At 37.8% G+C, this 27,064-nt stretch overlaps 1 protein-coding gene and 1 pseudogene across 2 annotated transcripts in view; both read left to right on the top strand.

Moving 5' to 3' along the window:
* C2CD6 (C2 calcium dependent domain containing 6) overlaps positions 1 to 27,064 on the top strand; it is a gene marked incomplete at its 5' end in the record, with an annotated part of 145,025 nt that overhangs the window by 100,879 nt on the left and 17,082 nt on the right.
* LOC308621834 (WASH complex subunit 3-like) lies at positions 25,744 to 26,977 on the top strand (annotated as a pseudogene). The gene has a single exon. The product of its transcript is annotated as a WASH complex subunit 3-like (transcript).

Here is a 27,064-nt window from a genome sequence, read left to right as displayed (position 1 = left end):
CCTTGCTCCCAATGCAGGGGTCCCGGGTTCGATCCTTGGTTGGGGAACTAGATCCCACACGCATGCCGCAACTAAGAAGTCTGCGTGCCGCACCTAAGAGCCCGCATGCTGCAACTAAAAGATCCCTCATGCCACAACTAAAGATCCCGCATGCCGCAACTAAGATCTGGCACAGGCAAAATAAATAAATAAATTTAAAAAAAAAAAGATTTAGTAGTAAATTAAGAATAGAGTGCTTAACTGAATAAGGCTATGAAGCACACACACACCGCCCATCACCCTTCTCAAGTATTAAAATAATCCTCTATAATCTATTAACAAATACTAATCATATGAGAGGAGACAATTCATAACAAGGTAAGCATACTAGAAAGTGTGCTTGGACAAATCAAAGCATAGTTTAAATAAAGCACCTAGTTTACCACCCAGGAGATTTCATAATTTATGAATACTTTGAACTAACTGTAACCCAAACCTCCCACAATTTTAATTACCACAAGCAAATCAAATAAACCATTAACCTAATAGTTAAAGTATAGGAAATAGAAATTTTAAAATCTTTTGGCGCTATAGAGAAAGTACTGTAAAGGAATGATGGAAGAAGCATTAAAAGTAATAAAAAGCAAAGCTTACCCCTTTTACTATTTGCATAATGATTTAACTAATAAACATTTAACAAAAATAACTTAAATACCCTGAAACCAGACAAGCTGTTTATGAACAGTTTATTAGAACAAACTCATCTATGTGGCAAAATAATGAGAAGATTTATAAGTAGAGGTGACAAGCCTAATGAGTCTGGTGATAGCTGGTTGTCCAGAAAAAGAATCTTAGTTCAACTTTAAAAATTACCTAAAAAATTATAAATTGTAATGTATTTTTAAATGCTAATCTAAAAAGGTACAGCTTTTTAGAAGTAGGGTACAACCTTATCTAGAGAGTAAAAACAACACCATAGTTCGCCTAAAAGCAGCCACCAATTAAGGAAACGTTCAAGCTCAACAATATATTTACCTTAATAACAACTATAAGCAAATCAATTCCTAGTTTAATACCGGACTAATTATTAACCAATAGAAGCAATGACGTTAATATGAGTAACAAGAAATATTTCTCCCTGCATAAGCTTACATCAGTAACTGATACTGTACTGAAAATTAACAGTAAATAAATCTAAATCAACATTAAATTACTTATTATAATATACTGTTAACCCAATGCAGGCATGCACTTAAGGAAAGATTTTAAAAAGTAAAAGGAACTTGGCAAGCACAAACCCTGCCTGTTTACCAAAAAATCACCTCTAGCATAACTAATAGTAGAGGCACAGCCTGCCTAGTGACATCTGTTAAATGGCCACAGTATCCTGACCATGCAAAGGTAGCATAATCAATTGTTCTCTAAATAAGGACGTGTATGAATGGCCACAGGAGGATTTCACTGTCTCTTTTAATCGGTGAAGTTGACCTTCCCTTGAAGAGGCAGGAATAATAAAATAAGATGAGAAGACCTTATGGAGCTTTCATTTGTTAACACCCCCAAAAAACCAAACTAAACCACCAAGGGATAACAAGTTTCATTATGGGTTAACAATTTTGGTTGGTTGTGACCTCGGAGGACAAAAAAGCCTCCAAGTGATTAAAATCTAGACCAACTAGTCAAAATATCTTATCACTAATTTATCCAAAAATTGATCAATGGAACAAGTTACCCTAGGGATAACAGTGCAATCCTATTCTAGAGTTCATATCGACAATAGAGTTTACGACCCTGATGTTGGATCAGGACATCCCAATGGTGTAACCGCTATTAAAGTTTTGTTTTTTCAACAATTAAAGTTGTATGTGATCTGAGTTCAGACCAGAGTAATCCAGGTTGGTTTCTATCTATTATGTATTTCTCCCAGTATGAAAGGACAAGAGAAATAAGGTCTACTTTACAAAAGTGCCTTAAAATCAGTTAATGATATGATCTTAATTAATTTTATAAATGTACTACCCAAGAACAGGGTTTGTTAGGGTGGCAGAGCCTGGTAATTGCATAAAACTTAAACCTTTATAAACAGAGGTTCAACTCTTCTCCCTAATAAAATGTTTATAATTAACATCTGGATACTCATCGTCCCAATTCTTCTAGCTGTGGCATTTCTCACATTAATTGAATGAAAAGTATTAGGTTACATGCAACTTTGAAAAGGACCAAACATCTTTGGACCATATGGCCTATTACAACCTGTCGCCAATGCAGTCAAACTAGTCATTAAAGAACCACTACAACCAGCTACATCTTCCATCTCCATATTTATTCTTGCACCAATCCTAGCTCTAACCTTGGCCTTAAACATAAATCCCGCTACCTATACCTTACCCTCTCATTGACATAAATCTAGGAGTATAATTCATATTAGCTATGTCAACCCTAGCCATCTATTCCATTCTATGATCTGGATAAGCTTCTAATTCAAAATATGCTCTAATTGGAGCCCTATGAGCAGTGACACAATTTCATATGAAGTAACACTAGCAATTATCCTTTTATCAGTCCTTTTTTTTTTTTTTTTTTTTGGTGGTACGCGGGCCTCTCACTGCTGTGGCCTCTCCCATTACGGAGCGCAGGCTCCGGACGCGCAGGCTCAGCCGCCATGGCCCACGGGCCCAGCCGCTCCGCGGCACGTGGGATCCTCCCGGACTGGGGCACGAACCCGTGTCCCCTGCATCGGCAGGCGGACTCCCAACCACTGCGCCACCAGGGAAGCCCTTATCAGTCCTTTTTTTTTTTTTTTTTTTCTTTTTGCGGTATGCGGGCCTCTCACTGTTGTGGCCTCTCCCGTTGCGGAGCACAGGCTCCGGATGCGCAGGCCCAGCGGCCATGGCTCACGGGCCCAGCCGCTCCGCGGCATATGGGATCCTCCCAGACCAGGGCACGAACCCGTATCCCCTGCATCGGCAGGCGGACTCTCAACCACTGCGCCACCAGGGAGGCCCCAGTCCTTTTAATAAATGGATCCTTTACCCTCCCAACTCTCATCACAACACAAGAACATCTATGAATAATTTTTACATCATGACCTCTAGCCATAATATGATTTATTTCTACCCTAGCAGAAACTAATCGAACCCCTTTCGATCTAACAGAAGGAGAATTAGAACTTGTATCTGGCTTTAACATAGAATATGCAGCAGGCCCATTTGCTATATTTTTCCTAGCAGAATATGCCAACATCATCATAATAAACATTTTCACAACAATCCTGTTTCTAGGAGCATTCCACGATCCCCATACACCAGAACTATACACAACCAGTTTTATTATCAAAACACTACTACTAACAATCTCCTTATGCATTCAAGCATCCTACCCGTGATTCTGATATGATCAACTCACACATCTACTTTGAAAAATTATCTATCACTAACACTAGTCCTGTGTATATGACACGTTTCACTACCTATCATAACATCAAGCATCCCTTCACAAACATAAGAAATATGTCTGATAAAAAAGTTACTTTGATAGAGTAAATAATAGAGGTTTAAATCCTCTTATTTCTAGAATTATAGGAATTGAACCTACCCCTTAAGAATTCAGAATTCTTCGTGCTACCACATTACACTTATTCTATAGTAAGGTCAGCTAAATAAGCCATTGAGCCCATACCCTGAAAATGAAAATCCCATTATCCTTATCATTATCTTAATAACCATTATTTCAGGGACCATAATGAAATAACTAGTTCACACTGATTACTTATTTGAATAGGGTTTGAAATATATTAGCTATCATCCCTATTCTACTAAAAATACTTTAACCCATGAGCCATAGAAGCATCTACTAAATATTTCTTAACATAGGCCACCGCATCAATATTACTTATAATAGCTGTCGTCATTAACATACTGTATTGTGGTCAATGAACCATTACAAAAATCTTTAATCCAACAGCATCAATAATCATTACAATAGCTCTAGTCATAAAATTAGGACTATCCCCATTCCACTTTTGAGTACCTGAAGTCACACAGGCATTTCACTAACAGCAGGCTTAATTCTATTAACATGACAAAAACGTGCACCACTATCGGTATTATACCAAATTTCACCATCCATTAACCTAAACTTACTACTAATCGTATCCACACTAGCAGTCATAATTGGAGGATGAGGCAGACTAAATCAAATGCAACTACGAAATGTCATAGCTTACTCATCAATCGCTCACATAGGATGAATAACAGCTATCATATTATATAATCCAACTCTAACAATCCTAAACCTACTAATTTACATTATAATAACACTCACTGGACTTCCCTAGTGGCACAGTGGTTAAGAATCCGCCTGCCAATGCAGGCAACATGGGTTCGAGCCCTGGTCCAGGAAGATCCCACATGCCGGGGAGCAACTAAGCCCATGTGCCACAACTACTGAACCTGTGCTCTAGAGCCTGCGAGCCACAACTACTGAAGCCCGCGTGGCTAGAGCCCGTGCTCTGCAACAAGAGAAGCCACCGCAGTGAGAAGCCCGTGCACCTCAACAGAGTGGCCCCCACTTGCTGCAACTAGAAAAAGCTCGCGTGCAGCAACGAAGACCCAATGCAGCCAAAAATTTATTAATTAATTTAAAAAAATAACACTCACTATATTCACATTACTCATTCACAGCTCAGCCACCACTACATTATCGTTATCACACACATGAAACAAAATACCCATCATTACAACTCTTATCCTCACCATTCTATTATCAATAGGAGGCATCCCACCATTATCAGGATTGAGTAATTATTCAAGAAATAACAACAACAAAAAAGAACATTATTTTACCCACACTAATAGCTATCACAGCACTGCCTAACCTATATTTCTCCATACAACTTACGTATTCTACATCACTAACTATATTACCATCAGTCAATAACATAAAAATAAAATGATCATTTGAATATATAAAACAAACAACTTTTCTACCAATAATAACTGTAATATCTACATTACTTTTACCCCTTACACCAATCCTTTCAGTACTGGAAATGGAATTTAGGTTAATATAGATCAAGAGCCTTCAAAGCCCTAAGCAGGTATAGTTTACTTAATTCCTGTATAATAAGGATTGCAAGACTCTATCCTACATCAATTGAATGCAAATCAAACACTTTAGTTAAGCTAAATCCTCACGTGATTGGTGGGATTTCATTCCCACGAAATTTTAGTTAACAGCTAAATACCCTAGTCAGCTGGCTTCAATCTACTTCTCCCGCTGTCAGGAAAAAAAAAAGGCCGGAGAAGCCCCAGCAGAATTGAAGCTGCTTCTTTGAATTTGCAGTTCAGTATGTTTAATTCACCACAGGACTTGGCAAAAAGAGGACTCAACTTCTGTCTTTAGATATACAGTCTAATGCTTACTCAGCCATTTTACCTATGTTTATAAACCGCTGATGATTCTCAACCAATCATAAAGATAACAGCACCTTGTACTTATTATTTGGTGCTTGGGCTGGGATAGTGGGTACTTCCTTAAGCCTACTAATTTGTGCTGAATTACGTCAACCTGGAGCATTGCTTGGGGATTATCAAATTTACAGTGTAATTGTAACAGCCCACACATTTGTAATAATTTTCTTCATAGTTATACCTATTATAATTGGAGGCTTCAGAAACTGGTTAGTTTATCAAATTTACAGTGTAATTGTAACAGCCCACACATTCGTAATAATTTTCTTCATAGTTATCCTATTATAATTGGAGGCTTCAGAAACTGGTTAGTTCTACTGATAATTGGAGCACCGATATAGCCTTCCCTCGTGCGAACAACAGAAGCTTCTGATTACTTCCACCCTCTTTCTTACTCTTACTCGCATCATCAGTGGTAGAAGCTGGTGCAGATACAGGCTGAACTGTATACTCTAGCCAGAAACTTAGCTCATGAGGAGTTTCAGTTGATCTTACCATTTTTTTCTTATATTTAGCAGGTGTTTTTTCAATTCTAGGTGCTATTAATTTTATTACCACAATTATTAACATAAAACCACCCACTATATCTCAATACCAAACACCATTATTTGTGTGATCTGTCCTAATTACAGCTGTATTACTATTATTATCATTACTAGCAGCTGAAATTACCATACTATTAACAGACCAGAATCTAAATACAACCTTTTTAGACCCTGCAGGAGGAGGAGACCTGATTCTTTTATCAACACCTGTTCTGATTTTTTGGTCACCCTGAAGTTTATATTCTTATCTTACCTGGATTTGGAATAATCTCACATATTGTAACTTATTATTCAGGAAAAAAAAGAGCCTTTGAGGCATAGTATATGGATATATGGGCATAGCATGAGCTATGACATCTATCGGCTTTTTACAGTTTATCATATGAGCCCATTATATGTTTACACATAGATGTTGATACACGAGAATATTTTACATCAGCTACTATAATTATCGCTATTTGTACAGGAGTAAAAGTATTTAGCTCACTGGTAACTCTTCACGGGGTTAATATCAAATGATCCCCTGCTATATTATGAGCCCTAGGCTTTACTTTCCTTTTTATAGCAGGTGGTTCAGCAGGAATCATTTTAGCCAGCTCGTCCCTAGAAATCATTCTTCACGATGTGTATTGTGTGGTTGCACATTTCCATTATGTACTATCAATAGGAGCAGTATTCGCCATTACATGAGGCTTCATACATTGATTCCCACTATTCACAGGCTACACACTTAACTAAGCATGAGCAAAAATTCATTTTGTAATTATATTTGTAGGCGTAAATATAACTTCCCACAACACTTCCTTGGTCTATCTGAAATACCATGATGATATTCCTACTACTCTGATGCATACACAACATGAAATAGTATTTCATTAATAGGCTCATTCATTTCACTAACAGCAGTGATACTAATAATTTTTATAATCTTTATAATTAATAATTTTTATAACCGAGAAGCATTTGCATCAAAACGAGAGGTCTCGGGGGCTTCCCTGGTGGCGCAGTGGTTGAGAGTCCGCCTGCCGATGCAGGGGACACGGGTTCGTGCCCCTATCCCGGAAGATCCCACATGCCGCGCAGCGGCTGGGCCCGCGAGCCATGGCCGCGGAGCCTGTGTGTCCGGAGCCTGTGCTCCGCAACGGGAGAGGCCACAGCAGTGAGAGGCCCGCGTACAGCAAAAAAAAAAAAAAAAAAAAAAAAAAAACGAGAGGTCTCAATAGTAGAGCTAACCACTACAAACCTAGAATGATTACATGGATGTCCTCCACCATATCACACATTTGAAGAACCCACTTATGTTAAAGTAATTAAATAAGAAAGGAATCAAACCCTCTTTTACTGGTTTCAAGCCAATACCATTATGTCTTTCTCGATAAGTGAGATATTAGTAAAATTTACATAACTTTGTCAAAGTTAAGTTATAGGTGAAAACCCTATATATCTCTATGGCACATCCTTTTCAACTTAGGCTTTCAAAATGCAACATCACCTATTATAGAAGAACTTCTACACTTCCATGATCACACATTAATAATCATATTTTTAATTAGCTCCTTAGTCCTATTTATTATTTCATTCATATTAACAACTAAGCTAAGACATACAAGCACAATAGATGCACAAGAAGTGGAAACAATTTGAACAATCTTACCAGCCATCATCCTAATTTTGATTCCCTTGCCATCACCATGAATTCTTTAAATGATAGACAAAATTAATAATCCCTCTCTGACTATAAAAACTATAGGACACCAATGATATTGAAGTTACGAATACACAGACTATGAAGACTTAAATTTCTACTCATATATGATTTGTACATCAGATCTAAAACCAGGAGAGCTGCAATTATTAGAAGTAGATAACCAAATAGTTCTACCCATAGAGGTAACAATCCGAAGATTAATTTCTTCCTAAGATGTTTTACACTCATGAGCTATTCCTTCATTAGGCCTAAAAACAGATGCCATTCCAGGAACCTTAAATCAAACAACCCTTATATCAACACCACCAGGCCTATATTATGGACAATGCTCAGAAATTTGTGGATCAAATCATAGCTTCATGCATGTCATCCTTGAATTCATTCCACTTAAATACTTCGAGAAATGATCCGCATCAATATTATAAATTCATTAAGAAGCTAATTAGCTTTAACCTTTTAAAGACTGGATGTTAAATCTACCCTTAATGATATGCCACAACTAGACACATCAACATGGTTTATTACTATTTTATCAACAATTCTAGTTCTATTCATTATATTCCAACTAAAAATTTTTAAATATATTTATACTTCAAACCCAGAATTAAAATATACTAAAACACAAAAACAACTCACCCCTTGAGCAACAAAATGAACGAAAATTTATTTGCCTTTTTCATTAACCCAACAATTTTAGAACTTCCTGTTGTTGTATTAATCGTTATATTCCCAAGTATTTTATTCCCCACACCTAACCAACTAATCAACAACCACATGATTTCTATTCAACAATGATTAGTCCAACTTACACTGAAATAAATAATAGCTATTCACAACCACAAAGGACAGACCTGAACACTAATACTTATATCACTTATCCTATTTATTGGATCAACGAATTTACTAGGACTCTTACCACATTCATTTACACCCACTATACAACTCTCAATAAATTTAGGTATAGCAGTCCCTCTGTGAGCAGGAACTGTAAATACTGGTTTCTGCCATAAAACAAAAGCATCCTTAGCCCATTTTTTACCACAAGGACCACCAGTTCCTCTTTATTCAGCCAATAGCCTTAGCTGTATAATTAACAGCTAACATTACAGCAGGACATCTATTAATTCATTTAATTAGGGGAACAACTCTAGCACTACTAAATATTAGTACCACCACAGCCCTCATTACATTTATTAACCTTGTTTTACTTACTATGCTCAAATTTGCTGTTGCCCTAACTCAAGCTTACGTATTCACCTTACTAGTAAGTCTTTACTTACATGACAACACATAATGACCCACCATACCCATATCACATAGTAAATGCCAGTCCCTGACCCCTTACAGGAGCTCTCTCAGCCCTTCTAATAACATCAGGCCTAGTAATTTGATTTCACTTTAATTCAATAATATTATTATCATTAGGCCTATTGACTAATACCTTAACAGTATACCAATGATAACAAGATATTGTCCGAGAAAGCACTTTCCAAGGCCGCCATACACCAGTTGTTCAAAAATGACTTCAGTATGGAATAATCCTATTTATTATTTATTTTAGAAGTCTTCTTTTTTACTGGCTTTTTCTGAGCCTTCTATCACTCAAGTCTTGCTCCTACACCTGAATTAGGTGGATGTTGACCACCAACAGGTATCCGTCCTCTAAATCCACTAGAAGTGCCACACCTTAATGCCTCAGTCTGATTAGCTTCTGGAGTATCCATCATCTGAGCCTACCACAGCCTTATAGAAGGAAACCGTAAGCATATGCTCCAAGCTCTTTTTATTACAATTACCTTAGGTGTATACTTTACACTTCTACAGGCCTCAGAGTACTACAAAACACTTTTTACAATCTCAGACAGGGTATATGGCTCAACTTTCTTCATAGCTACAGGATTCCACGGTCTGACTATAATTATTGGCTCTACTTTCCTAGTCGTCTGCTTCTTAGGCCAGTTAAAATTCCACTTCACTTACAATCATCACTTCAGCTTTGAAGCCACTGCCTGATATTGACATTTTGTAGATGTAGTATGACTGTTCCTTTATGTGTCTGTTTATTGATGAGGATCTTATCCTTTTAGTATTAAATACTACATTGACTTCTCATCAATTTAGTATAATCTGAAAAAGAATAATAAATCTTATAAATGATACTAATTACAAGTATAGCACTAGCCTCACTACTTGTATTTACTGCATTCTGACTCCCTCAATTAAATATTTATACAGAAAAAACAAGTCCCTGTGAGTGGGAGATTTGATCCCATAGGATCAGCATGCTTACCCTTTTCCATAAGTTTTTTCTTAGTAGCTATAACATTTCTTCTCTTTGACTTAGTGATTGACCTCCTTTTTACCTTTATCCTGAGCATCCCAAGCAAATAATCTAAAAACAATACTTTTTATAGCACTATTCCTAATCCTACTACTAACAACAAGCCTGGCTTATAAAATGAACCCAAAAAGGACTAGAATGGACTGAATATGATAATTAGTTTAAGCTAAAATAAATAATTTCGACTCATTAGATTGTGATCAAGTTCATAATTATCAAGTGCCTTTAGTATATATAAATATAATTATAGCACTTACAGTATCTCTTATGGAATTATTAATATATCGATCTCATGTAATATCCTCACTCCTCACTACTATTCCTAGAAGGAATATTATCACTATTTATTATAGTAACACTAATAAGTTTAAATACACACTTCACCCTAGCTAACATATATTATACCTACTATATAGCAGGCACCGTGCTATAAATCATTAACAATGATATACTATAGATGGGTACCATATTGATAAGCTTTTTATGTGCATCATTTTACTTAATCCTTATAACAAAGTAGGCATTGTTATTTTATACATTTTGAAGATGAGGAAACTGAGGCTCAGTAAGATTAGATAAGGGAGTTGGAATTTGGACCTAGAATGCGTATGATCAACCACCTTCTCCTGCCCACCTGACCTTGAGTAACTAAAAATGTATTAGTGAATGTAGCTGACAGAAAGTGGGGAATTACAATACATCTATAATACTAGATGAGTGCACAGGGTACCTTGGAAGCATCCTGTGAAGAATGTACCTAACAGGGACCTGAGGCAGGAGAGGGAGGGTAGATATGGGTAGTGAAAGGCCTTTTTAACCAAAAAGTGTGATTCAGTGAGATATTCGGTTGGCCAAAAAGTTCATTCAGGTTTTTCCGTAACAGTGTATGGAAAAAATCCGAACGAACTTTTTGGCCAACCCAGTAATATATGTAAAATATTTACCAGTACTTTGCCAACTTATATTGTGTTGGTTGAATTGAACTGAACCCTAATAGCATGACATTCCCAGGACCATTCAAGCAACTCATATTGTGAAAAGACCAATGAGCTAGAGAAATGAAGATTTTATGTCTATTCCAACTCAAACTATTTTGACAAAGACAAATTTATCAAAAATATGCAGCCCTAAGGGTCTCCAACGGACTCACTTAGAGACTCCTAAGTAAAGTACAAGCCATCCCCTAAATGACAGAGTACTAAGGTCTTTAATCATAGTTGTTCATCTTTACCATAATGTAAGCATCTTGAGAGCTAAGAGTTTGTGTGTCTTGTATTCCCAGTATCTAGAACAATGTCTGGAACCTAGACAATTGACAAATACTTTTTTAATGAGTACCTACTATGTGCCAGGTACTGTGGATACAAAAATGAAAAGAATGTAGCTGTTGACTTCAAAGACCTTATAGCCAGGTGGAGGAAAAGACTTACTTGGAGTAAACCATTATATTACAGTAACATAATTGGTATAAAGGAGATAAGTTTACAAAGTACAGTACGCATCAGCAAAGAGAACTGACAGATTAAGATGATCTGTCAGCTGGCTTAAGATTGGTCTTGACTCCATATTAACTATGGCACCTTAGGTGATTTGTCACATTACCACCACAGCAATATCCTTTACAACTGATCATGTGACCACTGTCTTTACTAGATTGGGGCAAGGTATTTGTCCCACTCATCGTTCTATCTTCTGACACCTAACACGGTGGTACAAAATAGTCAACTGATAGGTGTTGTATTTTGTTTATGTTTAAACCATGTGGTTTTTTTGCTTATTCCATTACCACTAATAGTTTCTGTCTACCAAGTGCTCTATGACTTTCCCCTAAAGGTGTTGGTAGTGTTAGGCAGATGCTCACAAGTATACTCTAAATATATATTCCTACTCCCAGGGATACTACACTCCTCACTCCCTATAAGATCACCTGCAGCCAAGGCCAAAGGCCACCTGTGGACGTAGGGAACTGCATGTTATAACCCCTCAAGGATCTAGACTGAGGGCAGTCAAGACCTATATAGGGGGAGGGTTATTGAACTCAGCTAAAACCCTGCAAATTATAGGTATATTTCTTTGTTAGAAACACACACAGATATGTACACACACACACACTATTTATGTAATTGATATACAAAATTCACCACTTCAAAATATATGCAGAAGAAGAAAACAAAAGATAAATGGGGGATAAAGGAAAAAGATTTATCATAGCATTAGGGAGAGGCATGGCAACTAACAAAAGGACAGCCTTCATATATACCAACATGGTATCAGTACAAGCAGAAAGTTGATCTTCTATCTCAAACCCCCATTCCCACCCCTGGGAAAAAGGTGGTGCACTCTGATTTCCCCATGTGATAGGACTGAACAGGCAGCCAATCTTCTATCTCTACCCAGGAGAACAAGGTAATGCTCCAATTTTCCTGCTACGATACTGTTGTGGGGCTAAGCTGTGAGCTGATCTTTCATCCCTGGCCTGGTGAAAGAGGCAATGCTGTGATTCTCCCATCAGGGTCAAGTAGCCAGCTACGCCCCTATCTGCACTTAGTTGCAATAAGATTTAATGAGGCTGTGCAGTGTGGTCCTAATCAGCATTAGACTTCATCCTCTTCACTGTCAGGAGGATCCAGTGGGGAACTGAGCCTCCACCCCACCTAGCATCAATGAGGAAAAACTAGGTGGTGAGAGGCAGGCTACATGGCACTTTGCCTCTTCCTTTTTATTCCTTGTTGTCAAAGGGCCTAGTGGAGAAATGACCTTACACCCACACTTGGAAGCAAGAGATGATGCAAGTAGCTGCCCCGCTTTCACTGGAAAGATGCCAACTGGGCAGGGGGGAAGTGTTCAATGTCCATCCCACCTGTTTGCAACAAGTTAGTGTGAGTCACTGCACCATTTTTGCTGGGGTGGTGTCAGGGGAGCCTAGTGGGATACCGAACATGCACACCCACCTGACTTGCCCCATGTTGCATCTCAACAGAGTGACTGCCTGCTAAAAAAAATATTTCAAAATATCCAGAGTCTTATAAGATACGAAGTGTCCAGGATAAGATTGAAAATCACTTGTCATGGGCTTCCCTGGTGGCACAGTGGGTAAGAATCCACCTGCCAATGCAGGGGGCACGGGTTTGAGCCCTTGTCTGGGAAGATCCCACATGCCGCAGAGCAACTAATCCCGTGCCCCACAGCCACTGAGCCTGCACTCTAGAGCCCACAATCCACAACTACTGAAGCCCATGCACCTAGAGCCCTTGCTCCACAACAAGAGAAGCCACCTCAATGAGAAGCCCGCACACCGCAGCGAAGAGTAGCCCCCACTCACTGCAACTAGAGAAAGCCCATGTACAGCAGTGAGGACCCAACGCAGCCAAAATAAATAAATAAATTTATATATTAAAAAAAAAAAGAAAATCACTTGTCATACCAAGAACTAGGAAAACCACAACATCAATGAGAAAAGATAATGAACAGATGCCAACACCAAGATGAGTCAGATGTTGAAATGATCTAAAAGAAATTTAAACAACCACCATAAAAATGCTTCATCATCAGTCATAAATTCTCTTGAAACAAATGAAAAAACAAAATATTATCAGCAGAGAAATACAAGTTATAAAAAAGACCAAATGGAAATTATATAATTGAAAAAGACAATAACCAAAATGAAAATCTCATTCACTGGGCTCAGTAGTGGAGTGGAAATGACAGAGGACAGAAGTAGTGAACTTTAAAAAATATCAGTAGAATTTACCCAATCTGAACAACAGAACGAAGATAGACTGAAAAAAAAATAAACAGAATTTCTGGGATCTGTGGAACAATAACAGAATAGTTAATATTCATATTATTAGAATCCCAGAAGTGGAGAGGGGAGAGAGGAGGAGGAGAAAGAGAAGAAGGAGAAGAAGAAATTATTCAAAGAAATAATGGCTGAAAACACCCCAACATTGGTGGAAAACATAAACCTATAGATTAAAGAAGCCGAGCAAAGCCCAAAGAGGATAAACCCAAAGAAATGAGAGGCATACCATCATCACACTTCTAAAAATTAAAGAAAAAAATTCTTGAAAGCAGCCAGAGAGAAACAATGAAACCTGTAGGGAATATAAACCTACCAGGGAATACCTATTTGAATGACAGTGATTTTCTCATTTAAAATAATGGAAGCCAGAGGATGTGGCACAATATTTTTCATGTATGAAAAGAAAAGAACTGGCAACTGTAAATTATATACCCAGCAGAACTTCAGAAGTAAAGGGGAAATAAAGACATTCTCAGACAAAGGAAAACTAAGAGAATTTGTTCATAGCAAACATACCCTTAATGAATGCCTAAAGGAAATTCTCTAAAAAGAAAGAAAATGATAACAGAAAAAAGATTGGAACTACAGAATGAAAGAAACATCAGAATGGGCAAATATTGGAGACTATCCTAATTCTCATGAGTTTTTAAATAATATGTGATGAGTGAAGCAAAGGTTATATAACACCATCTGGTGTAATGTGAAATGTAAGTAGGGGAAATACTTAAGACAGACAATTATTTTTTAAAAGTAGGGAGGATTAAAGTGCCTAAATGGAAGTAAGATGTCTATACTTCACTCAAAGAGGTAAAATATCAATACCAGTAGGTTGTAATAAGTTAAGTGAATATATTATAATACCTAGCACAACCACTAAGAAAACTGTAAAAAACAATATACTGGGACTTCCCTGGTGGCGCAGTGGTTAAGAATCCGCCTGCCAGATGACATGATACTATACATAGAGAATCCTAAAGATGCTACCAGAAAACTACTATAGCTAATCAATGAATTTGGTAAAGTAGCAGGATACAAAATTAATGCACAGAAATCTCTGGCATTCCTATACACTAATGATGAAAAATCTGAAAGAGAAATTAAGAAAACACTCCCCTTTACCATTGCAACAAAAAAGAATAAAATATCTAGGTATAAACCTACCTAAGGAGACAAAAGACCTGTATGCAGAAAATTATAAGACACTGATGAAAGATGTTAAAGATGATACAAATAGATGGAGAGATATACCATGTTCTTGGATTGGAAGAATCAACATTGTGAAAATGACTCTACTACCCAAAGCAATCTACAGATTCAATGCAATCCCTATGAAACTACCACTGGCATTTTTCACAGAACTAGAACAAAAAATTTCACCATTTGTATGGAAGCACAAAAGACCCTGAATAGCCAAAGCAATCTTTAGAAAGAAAAACAGAGCTGGAGGAATCAGGCTCCCTGACTTCAGGCTATACTACAAAGCTACAGTAATCAAGACAGTGTGGTACTAGCACAAAAACAGAAATCTAGATCAATGCAACATGATAGAAAGCCCAGAGATAAACCCACACACATAGGTCACCTTATCTTTGATAAAGGAGGCAAGAATATACAGTGGAGAAAAGAAAGGCTCTTCAATAGGTGGTGCTGGGAAAACTGGAGAGATACATGTAAAAGTATGAAATTAGAACACTCCCTAACACCATACACAAAAATAAACTCAAACTGGTTTAAGCACCTAAATGTAAGGTCAGACACTATCAAACTCTTAGAGGAAAACATAGAACACTCAATGACATAAATCACAGCAAGATCCTTTTTGACCCACCTCCTAGAGAAATGGAAATAAAAATAGAAAATAAACAAATGGGACCTAATGAAACTTAAAAGCTTTTGCACAGCAAAGGAAACCATAAACAAGACAAAAAGACAACCCTCAGAATGGGAGAAAATATTTGCAAATGAAGCAACTGACAAAGGATTAATCTCCAAAATGTACAAGCAGCTCATGCAGCTCAATATCAAAAAAACAAACAACCCAATCCAAAAATGGGCAGAAGACCTAAATAGACATTTCTCAAAGAAGATATACAGGTTGCCAACAAACACATGAAAGAATGCTCAACATCATTAATCATTAGAGAAATGCAAATCAAAACTACAATGAGATATCATCTCACACCAGTCAGAATGGCCATCATCAAGAAATCTAGAAACAATAAATGCTGGAGAGGGTGTGGAGAAAAGGGAACCCTCTTGCACTGTTGGTGGGAATGTAAATTGATACAGCCACTATGGAGGGCAGTATGGAGGTTCCTTAAAAAACTAAAAATAGAATTACCATATGATCCAGCAATCCCACTACTGGGCATATACCCAGGGAAAACCATAATTCAAAAAGAGTCATGTACCAAAATGCTCTTTGCAGCTCTATTTACAATAGCCAGGACATGGAAACAACCTAAGTGTCCATCAACAGATGAATGGATAAAGAAGATGTGGCACATATATACAATGGAATATTACTCAGTCATAAAAAGAAATGAAATTGAGTTATTTGTAGTGATGTGGATGGACCTAGAGTCTGTCATACAGAGTGAAGTAAGTCAGAAAGAGAAGAACAAATAACGTATGCTAACATATATGGAATCTAAGACAAAAAAAAAAGGTCATGAAGAACCTAGGGGTAAGACGGGAATAAAGACACAGGCCTACTAGGGAATGGACTTGAAGATATGGGGAGGGGGAAGGGTAAGCTGTGACAAAGTGAGAGAGTGGCATGGACATATATACACTACCAAACGTAAAATAGATAGCTAGTGGGAAGCAGCCGCATAGCACAGGGAGATCAGTTTGGTGCTTTGTGACCACCTAGAGGAGTGGGATAGGGAGGGTGGGAGGGAGGGAGACACAAGAGGGAAGAGATATGGGAACACATGTATATGTATAACTGATTCACTTTGTTATAAAGCAGAAACTAACACACCATTGTAAAGCAATTATCCTCCAATAAAGATGTTAAAAAAAAAAAAAAAAAGAAGAATCCGGCTGCCAGTGCAGGGGACACAGGTTTGATCCCTGGTCTGGGAAGATCCCACATGCCATGAAGCAACTAAACCCGTGCACCACAACTACTGAAGCCTGTGCACTTAGAGCCCATGCTCTGCAACAAGAGAAGCCACCTCAACGAGAAGCCCGCGCACCGCAATGAAGAGTAGCCCCTGCTCACTGCAACTAGAGAAAGGCTGAGCACAGCAACGAAGACCCAACGCAGCCATAATTAAATAAACAAACAAACCAAAAAAACCCAGAACAATGAATTGAAAAACTATAAACCAGTGTAGAATCCTAAAAAATATTCAAACAACCCACAGGAAGGTAAGGAAAGAGAAAATAAGGAATGAGAAACAGAGGAAACAAACAGAAAATAAATAACAAAATGGCAGACTTAAGTCCCAACATGTCATTGATAACTGATATGGAAATTTAGTAAATGATAAATGGTCTAAATACACCATTTAAAAGACACAGTTGAGAGAGAGCAATTAAGATGGCAGAATAGAAGGGCCCGAAGCTCACCTCCTCTCATGAGCACACCAAAGTCACAACAACCTGCAGAATAACCATCGTTGAAAAAGACTGGGGACTTATCTTGTGGTCCAGTGGTTAAGACTCCACACTCCCAATGCAGGGGACCCAGGTTTGATCCCTAGTCAGGGAACTAGATCCCGCATGCTGCAACTAAGAGCCTGCATGCTGCAACTAAAAGATCCTGAATGCCATAACCAAAGATCCCGCATGCCTCAGCACAGAACCTGTATGCCTCAACTAAGACCTGGCACAGCTAATTAATTAATTAATTAAAAGAAAAAATTAAAACCTACCAGAAAAGACCCTCTACAGCTAAAGACATAAAGATGGAACCACAACGAGACTGGTAGCAGAGGCGGACTCTAGATATAATCAAACTCCATACCCTCCTGGTGGGTGACCCACAAACTGGAGATAATTATATTACAGAGGTTCTCCCACAGGAGAGTTCTGAGCCCCATGTTAGGACCCTCAGCCCAGGGGGTTGGCACCAGGGAGAGGAGCTCCCAGAGCATTTGGCTTTGAAGACCAGTGGGGCTTGATTGCAGGAGTTCCACAGGATTAGGGGGAATAGAGACTGCACTCTTAAAGGGTGCACACAAAATCTCACATGCACTGAGAACAAGAGCAAAAGCAGTAATATGAGAGGAGCCTGGGCCAGACCTACCTGCTGGTCTTAGAGGTCTTCTGGGGAGGCAGAGAGCAGCTGTGGACCACAATGGGGATATAGACACTGGTGGTGGATATATCAGGGAGCATTCAATCGCATGAGTTCTCCTGGAGGCAGACATTTTGCCACCAAGACCTGGCCTCAGCCAACAGCCTGCAGGCTCCAGTGCTGTGATGCCTCAGGCCAAACAACAAACCGGGTGGGAACACAGCCCCACCCATCAGCAGACAGGCTGCCTAAAGACTTCCTAAACCCAAAACTGCCTCTACATATGCCCCGAGACATGACCCTGCCCACTAGAGGACCAAGACCCAGCCCCACCCACAAGGGAGCAGTCACCAACCCCTCCCAGCAGGAAACCTGCACAAGTCTCTAGACAAGCCTCACCCACCAGGAGGCATACACTAAAAGCAAGAAAACTACAGTCCTGCAGCCTGCAGACAGAGTCCACAAACTCAGGCTGGACACTACCCGGGGACCATCTGGCCCCTGGCCTTTGGGTGACGAGAGAGGAGTGCACTGCTGGGACACACAGGACATCCCGTACAGAGGGCCACTTCTCCAAGGTTGAGAAACATAACCAACCTACCACATACATAAAAATACAAATAGCAATTAACACAAAGGAATATATTTCAGATGAAGGAACAAGATAAAACCCCAGAATAAGAACTAAGTGACATGGAGATAGGCAGTTTAACCAAAATAGAGTTCAGAGTAATGATTGTAAAGATGATTAAAGAACTTGGGAGGAGAATGGATGCACAGAGCGAGAAATTAGAAGTTTTTAACAAAGAATTAGAAAATATAAAGAACAACCAAACAGAGTTGAAGAATACAATAACTGAAAGGAAAATACACTAAAATTAATCAGTACTACACTAAATGAGGCAGAAGAACAGATCAGTGAGCTGGAAGACAGAGTAGTGGAAATCACTGCTGCCAAACAGAAGAAAGAAAAAAGAATAAAAAGAAATGAGGACAGTTTAAGACAACAGTTCTGGGACAACATCAGGTACACTAATATTTGCATTAGAGGGTTCCCAGAAGGAGAAGAGAGAGAGAAAGGGCCTGAGAAAATATTTGAAGAGGTATTACCTGAAAACTTCCCTAACCTGGGGAAGGAAACAGTCACCCAAATCCAGGAAGTGGATAAGAGTTCCATACAGGATAAACCCAAGAAGGAACACACCAAGACACATATTAATCAAACTGACAAAAAATAAAGACAAAGGTAAAATATTAAAAAGCAACAAGGGAAAAGCAACAAATAATATACAAGGGAATCCCCATATGGTTATCAGCTGATTTTTCAGCAGAAACTGCAGGCCAGAAGGGAGTGGCACAATGTATTTAAAGTGATGAAAGGGAAGAACCTACAACCAAGAATACTCTAACCAGAAAGGCTCTCGTTCAGATTTGACAGAGTTTAAAGCTTTACCCACAAGCAAAAGCTAAGAGAATTTGGCACCACCAAACCAGCTTTACAACAAATGCTAAAGGAAATTCTCTAGGCAGAAAATAAAAGGACTAGAACAAGAAACAACTAGAAACAAGAAAATTACAAATGGGAAAGCTCACTGGTAAAGGCAAACATGCAATAAAGGTAGGAAATCATCCATACACAAATATGCTATCAAAACCAGCAATCATGAGGAGAGTACAAATGTAGGATATTGGAAATGCATTTGAAATTAAGAGGCCAGCAACTTAAAACAATCTTGTATATATATATAGACTGTTATATCAAAACCTTATGGTAATTGCAAACCAAAAATCTACAATAGATACACACACACACAAAGCAACCCAAACACAACTCTAAAGATAGTCATCAAATGACAAGAGAAGAGAATAGAAGAGGAAGGGAAGAAAAAAGACCTACAAAAACAAATCCTAAACAATTAACAAAATGGCAATAAGAATATACATATCAATAATTACCTTAAATGTAAATGGATTAAATGCTCCAACCAAAATATATAGACTGGCTGAATGGATACAAAAATAAGACCCATATATATGCTGTCTACAAGAGACCCACTTATGTGGTAGATATATACAATGGAATATTACTCAGCCATAAAAAAAGAATGAAATAATGCCATTTGCAGCAACATGGATGGACCTAGAGACTATCATACTACGTAAGTCAGACAGAGAAACAGAACTATCATATGACATCACATATAGGTAGAATCTAAAAAGATGATACAAATGAACTTATTTACAAAACAGAAACAGACTTACAGATACAGAAAACAAATTTATGGTTACCATAGTGGAAAGCAGGGGGAGGGATAAATTAGGAGATTGGGATTAACATATACACACTACTATATATAAAGTAGATAATCAAAAAGGACTACTGTACAGCACAGGGACCTCTACTCAATATTCTTTTTTTGTGTGTGTGTGGTACGCGGGCCTCTCACTGTTGTGGCCTCTCCCGTTGCAGAGCACAGGCTCCGGACGCATAGACTCAGCGGCCATGGCTCACAGGCCCAGCCGCTCCGCAGCATGTGGGATCTTCCCGGACTGGGGCACGAACCCATGTCCCCTGCATCGGCAGGCGGACTCTCAACCACTGCGCCACCAGGGAAGCCCTCAATATTCTTTAATAACCTATATGGGAAAAGAATCTGAAAAAGAATGGATATATGTATATGTATAACTAAATTACTTTGCTATACACCTGAAATTAACACAACATCCTAAATCAACTACACCCCCATTAAAAAATAAAAAATAAAAAATAGGAAATCCCCTGGTGGTCCAGTGGTTAGGACTCACTGCTGTCACTGCCAGGGCCCCAGGTTCAGTCCCAAAGTTAGTAGAAGGAAAGAAATCATAAAGATCAGAGCATAAATAACTGAAATAGAGATGAAGAAAACAATAGAAAAGATCAATGAAACGAAAAGCTGGTTCTTTGAAAAGATAAACAAAATTGATAAACCTTTAGCCAGATTCATCAAGAAACAAAGGGAGAGGGCTCAAATCAATAAAATTAGAAATGAAAAGGAGAAGTTACAATGAACACCACAGAAATACAAAGGATCATAAGAGACTACTATAAGCATCTAAATGCCAATAAAATGGACAACCTGGAAGAAATGGACAAATTCTTAGAAACATACAGTCTCCCAAGACTGAACCAGGAAGAAATAGAAAATTTGGACAGATTGATCACAAGTACTGAAATTGAAACTGTGATTTAAAAACTGCCCCCCCAAAAAAGTCCGGAAGCAGATGGCTTCACAGGTGAATTCTATCAAACATTTAGAGAAGAGTTAATACCTATCCTTCTGAAACTATTCCCAAAAAATTGCAGAGAAAGGAACACTTCTGAACTCATTTTATGAGGCCACCATCATCCTGATACCAAAACCAGACAAAGATATTAAAAAAAAATTATAGGCCAATATTACTGATGAACATAGATGCAAAAATCCTCAACAAAATACAAGCAAACCGAATCCAACAATACATTAAAAGAATCATATGCCATGATCAAGTGGGATTTATCCCAGGGATGCAAGGATTTTTCAATATCTACAAATCAATCAGTGTGATACACCACATTAACAGATTGAAGAATAAAAACCATATGATCATCTCAATAGATGCAGAAAAAGCTTTTGACAAATTTCAACACCCATTTATGATAAAAACTCTCCAGAAAGTGGGCATAGAGGGGACATACCTCAACATAATAAAGGCCATATATGACAGATCCACAGCCAACATCGTTCCCAACGGTGAAAAGCTGAAAGCATTTCCTCTAAGATTAGGAACAAGACAAGGAAGGATGCCTACTCTTGCCAATTTTATTCAACATAGCTTTGAAAGTCCTAGTCACAGGAATCAGAGAAGAAAAAGAAATAAAAAGAATCCAAATTAGAAAAGAAGAAGTAAAACTGTCACTGTTTCCAGATGACATGATACTATACATAGAAAATCCTAAGGATGCTACCAGAAAACTACTAGAGCTCATCAATGAATATGGTAAAGTTGCTGGATACAAAATTAATATACAGAAATCTCTTGCATTTCTATACACTAACAATGAAAGATCAGAAAAATATATTAAGGAAACAATCCCATTTACCATCACATCAAAATGAATAACATGCCTAGGAATAAACCTCCCTAAGGAGGTAAAAGATCTGTCTCTGAAAACTATAAGACACTGATGAAAGAAATTGAAGACAGAAAGATATACCATGTTCTTGGAATGGAAGAATCAATATTGTTAAAATGACCATACTACTTAAAGCAATCTTCAGATTCAATGCAATCCCTATCAAACTACCAATGGCACTTTTCACTCAGGTAGAACAAAAAGTTTTTAAATTTGTATGGAAACATAAAAGATCCCAAATAGCTAAAACAATCTTCAGAAAGAAGACTGGAACTGGAGGAATCATGCTCCCTGACTTCAGACTCTACAACAAAGCTACAGCAATCAAAACAGTATGGTAATGGCACAAAAACAGACATAGATGAATGGAACAGGATAGAAAGCCCAGAAATAAACCCACACACTTATGGTCAATTATGACAAAGGAAGCAAGGATATACAATGAAGAAAATACAGTCTCCTCATTAAGTGGTGCTGGGAAAACTGGACAGCTACATGTAAAGAATGAAATTAGAACATTCTCTAACACCAAACACAAAAATAAATTCAAAATGGATTAAAGACTTAAATGTAAGACCAGATACTATAAAACACCTAGGGGAAAACGTAGGCAGAACACTCTGACATAAATTGCAGCAATATGTTTTTGGATCCTTCTCTCAGAGTAATGGAAATAAAGACAAAAAATAAACAAATGGGACCTAATTAAACTTAAAAGCGTTTGCACAGCAAAGGAAACCATAAACAAAACAAAAAGACAATCTATGGACAGGGAGAAAATATTTGCAAATGCCACGACCAAAAAGGGATTAATCTACAAACAGCTCATGCAGCTCAATAACAAAAAAACAAACAACCCAATCAAAAAATAGCAGAAGACCTGAATAGATATTTATCCAAAGAAGACGTACAGATGGCCAAGAGGCACATGAAAAGATGCTCAACATCACTAATTATTGGAGAAATGCCAATCAAAACTACAATGAGGTATCACTTTTCACCAGTCAGAATGGCCATCATTAAAAAGTCTACAAATAATAAATGCTGGAGAGGGTGTGGAGAAAAATGAACCCTGCTACATTGTTGGTGGGAATGTAAATCGATACAGCCACTATGGAGAATAGTATGGAGGTTCCTTAAAAAACTAAAAATAGAGTTACCATACGATCCAGCAATTCCACTCCTGGGCATATATCTGGAGAAAACTCTAATTTGAAAAGATACATGCACCACAATGTTCATAGCAGCACTATTTACAACAGCCAAGACATGGAAGCAACTTATATGTCTGTCAACAGATGAACAGATAAAGAAGATGTGGTAGGTAGATAGAGATATAAAATGGAATATTACTCAGCCGTTGAAAAGGATGAAATAATGCTATTTGCAGCCACATGGATGGACCTAGAGATTATCATACTAACTGAAGTAAGTCAGAGAGAGAAAGACAAATATCATATGATATCACTTATATGTGGAATCTAAAAAATGATACAAAGGATCTTATTTACAAAACAGAAATAAACTCACAGACATAGAAAACAAACTTATGGTTACCAAAGGGGATAGTGTTTGGTGCGGGTGAGATAAATTTGGAATTTGGGATTAACATATACACACTACTATATATAAAATAGGTAAACAGCAAGATCTACTGTATAGCACAGGGAACTATACTCAATTATTACAATATCTTGTAATAACCTACAATGGAAAAGAATCTGAAAAATTATATATATATATATGTATGTATAACAGTCACTTTTGTACACTTAAAACTAACACAACATTGTAAATTAACTATACTTCAATTAAAAAAAAAAAGGGCCTTTCCTAGTGGTCCAGTGGTTGAGAATCCTCCTTCCAATGCAGAAGACACGGGTTTGACCCCTTTCGGGGAACTAAGATCCCACATGCTATGGGACAGCTAAGCCTATACACCACAACTAGAGAGCTCGCATGCCGCAATTACAGAGCCCACGCGCTCTGGAGCCCATGTGCCATAACTAGAGAGATGCCCGTACACCACACCTAGAGAGAAGCCCGCACACCACAACGAAAGATCCCGCATGCTGCAGCTAAGACCCAACACAGCCAAAAAAAAAAAAGACAGTTGGGGGTGTGAATCAAAAACATAATCCAACAACATGTTGTACACAAGAAATTAGCTCCAAATATCAGTGCAATGACATATGTAAACTAAAAGCAAAAGAATGGGAAAAGATGTGACTTCAAAATTTAATCATTAAATGCAACAAGGGCTATATTAATATCAAATAAAGTAGATAGACTTACGTGCAAAGAAAATTACTAGAGATAAAGAGGAATGTTATATAATAATACAAGTGTCACTTCACCAGGAAGACATAACAATACTAAAGTAACAAAGCATGACATTACATGATAGAGATGAAAGAGGTAATAAAATCCATCCTTATAGTTGGGGATGTCAACACATCACTCTCAGTAAATATAGAACTACTAGACAGAAAATCAGCAAGAATATAGAACACCTTAACAACACAATAAACCAACAGGATCTAACTGACACTCGATCCAACAATAGCAGAGTACACAGTGTTTTCAAGTGCCCATGGAACATTCACCAAGATAGGCCACATCCTGGACCATAAAACCAAGTTCAACACATTTAAAATAATTAAAACTATATGAAGTGGTGCTGTCTGACCATAATGGAATATAGGGAGTTCAAGGGATTTGGGGGCTGATCAAGGAAAACCATTTGACCAGGAGGTGGCAGTAGCACACACAGCTTTATTTGAGTGACACTTTGACAGGTTTGCATGTGGGGGAAGTCTCTCACAGCATGAGACCATCTAGAGGCCACTGCACAGAGGCCAATACTCAGGGAGAGAAGGACAAGGAAATTCCTAGAGGAGAGGGATATCAGAGAGGGGGTTACATCTCTAGGTGATTTCACTCAGCAGCCTGGAAGGGAGTCTCTGGGTCAGGAATCCCAAAAGGCAGCAGAGTCTTGGGGTCTTTATAACCCCAGGGTTTATTTTACCTATGGCTAGTATATGCTGGGCACAGTTTCTTGAGTATATAAAGCAGACAGGCTCTAAATAGTTAAAAATCTGCTTATTTGGTTGTGTTTAAAATAATTGGATGTGTACAAATATTAGTCTGGTGCTGGCAGACTTTTGAGCTAATGGGTCTCAGCCTGCTGTGAATAAGTAAGCAACCTGGGGTGGGTGGGGTGGCAATATACAGAGGCCATCTTTGTCTTGTGTACAGAACACAGAATCAAATGAGAAATCAATAACAGAAAGACAACAGGAAAATCTCCAAACACTTGGAAATTTTAAAACACACTTCTAAATAATCCCTGGGTCAAAGAGGAAATCTCAAATGGAATAAAAAATACATAGAATAAAAATGAACATACAACATATCAAAATTGATAAGGCACAGTTAAAACAGCAGCACTGAGAGAAATGTATAGCACTAAATGCATACATTGGAAGAGGAAAACTTTCAAGTTAATAAATGAAGCTCCTACACCTCAAGAGCTTAGAAAAAGAAGGAGCAAAATAAATCCAAAAAGATGAATGAAGAGAATAATAAAGAACAGAGAGGAGATGGCTGAGGATGGGCTTCCTCTCATGGGGTCAGGCATAGACCTGACTAAGGTGCCAGCTGTTCAACAGAACAGAACGGTGGCATTTCTAAACCAATTTGTGGTGCACAGTGTACAGTTTCTCAACCGATTTTCTACAGTTTGTGAGGAGAAACTGGCAGACCTTTCTCTTTGTATCCAGCAAATTGAAACAACTCTCAATATTTTAGATGCAAACTTATCATCTATCCCAGGGCTAGATGATGTCACGTTTGAAGTATCTCCTATAAGTGTCACTAGGATCACAAATGAAACACATTCTGAAACCACTTCAGAGCAATCACAGCAGAACAGTTTACAAGACTCTGGACCACAGGAAAGTGAAGTAACACCAGAAAATATCTTAACTGTAGCCAAGGATCTAAGATATGCCAGACATCTCAAAATGGGTGGGTGTTCCAGTGATGGCAGTAAGAAACAAAATGATATCAGAAGGACTAGACCCAGATCTTCTAGAGAGGCCAGATGCTCCAGTGCCTGACGGTGGAGGTGAAAAAAATATAGAAGAAAGTTCAGACAGCAAATCTTCTTTTAGTGACTAAGCTTAATTTTTATAACAATTACATATACATGTGTTGGTACACATTTACATTCTATAAGAAAGAGAGCCTGAACTTTAACTCAGTCATAAAAACATTGCATGGCTATGTATCCACCACCAAGCTTCCTCTATGTTAAAAAATAAATAAATCATTTATAATAAAAAAAACAGAAATCAGTGAAACTGAAAATTAAAAAAAATAATAGATAAAAATCAATGAAAGAAAGAAAGCTGGTTCTTCAAAATAATCCATAAAATTGATAAACCTCTAATAAGACTGACAAAGGTAAAAAGATGCAAATCACCAAAATCAGGAGTGAAACCTGATATACCACTATATACATATATGCAACCATTAAAAAGATAACAAGGAAATACTACAAAAAGTTTTATGCTCATAAATTAGAAGAAATGGACCAAGTCCAGAAAACCACATACTAAATCAAGATGAATTAAACTGAATAGTCCTGTAGCCATTAAAGAAATTGAATTGGTAATTTTAAAGTTCCTGGAAAAGAAGTGTCCAGGCCCAGATGGTTTCACAGGAGAATTTTACTAAAATTAAAAAAAAAAAAACCCACTAATTTTACACAATCTATTCTGAGAGAGAAGAGGAAGGAACACTTTCCAACTCA

The sequence above is a fragment of the Mesoplodon bidens genome (genome assembly GCF_964165515.1).
Source record: "Mesoplodon bidens genome assembly, chromosome: 8".
Taxonomy (NCBI): domain Eukaryota; kingdom Metazoa; phylum Chordata; class Mammalia; order Artiodactyla; family Ziphiidae; genus Mesoplodon; species Mesoplodon bidens.
The sequence above is the reverse complement of the archived record's forward strand: the minus strand, read 5'-3'. Positions and strand labels throughout refer to the sequence as shown.